Source organism: Eimeria mitis, genomic scaffold, assembly GCF_000499745.2.
Source record: "Eimeria mitis Houghton genomic scaffold, Emh_scaff1396, whole genome shotgun sequence".
NCBI lineage: Eukaryota > Apicomplexa > Conoidasida > Eucoccidiorida > Eimeriidae > Eimeria > Eimeria mitis.
Window position 1 is genome coordinate 1 of NW_013569054.1, and position 523 is coordinate 523.

Here is a 523-nt window from a genome sequence, read left to right on the forward strand (position 1 = left end):
TTACATATATATATATATATATATATATATATATATATATATATATATATTTATATATATTTATATATAATTATATTTATATATAAGTATGTTTCTATTTAAACTAAACAAAAAAAGAAATAAAATAAATATAAAAAACAAACAAATAACAACAACAGATACACCCCAATGAGCTGCCTGTACACCCGGCGTAAAACAAGTGGCTTCCTTCATAAACACAAAATAATAAATTTAATTAATTTAATTTAATTTAAATAAATTTAATTTAATTAACAAATTTAATTAATTTAGTTATTTATTAAATAGTAATATAATAGAATGGAAGGAAAACAGCAAAAGAAAACAACAACGCAACGCATGCATGCAGTGGTGTTAGTGTAGGCTTTATAAAAAAAATAATTTATTATTATAATATATTTATTATATTAATATTATTCTTTTACTAGTAATACTAACAGTAATATTTTTTAAATAATAATAGTATTGATATAAAATAAAAAAAAAAAAAAAAAAAAAAAAAAAA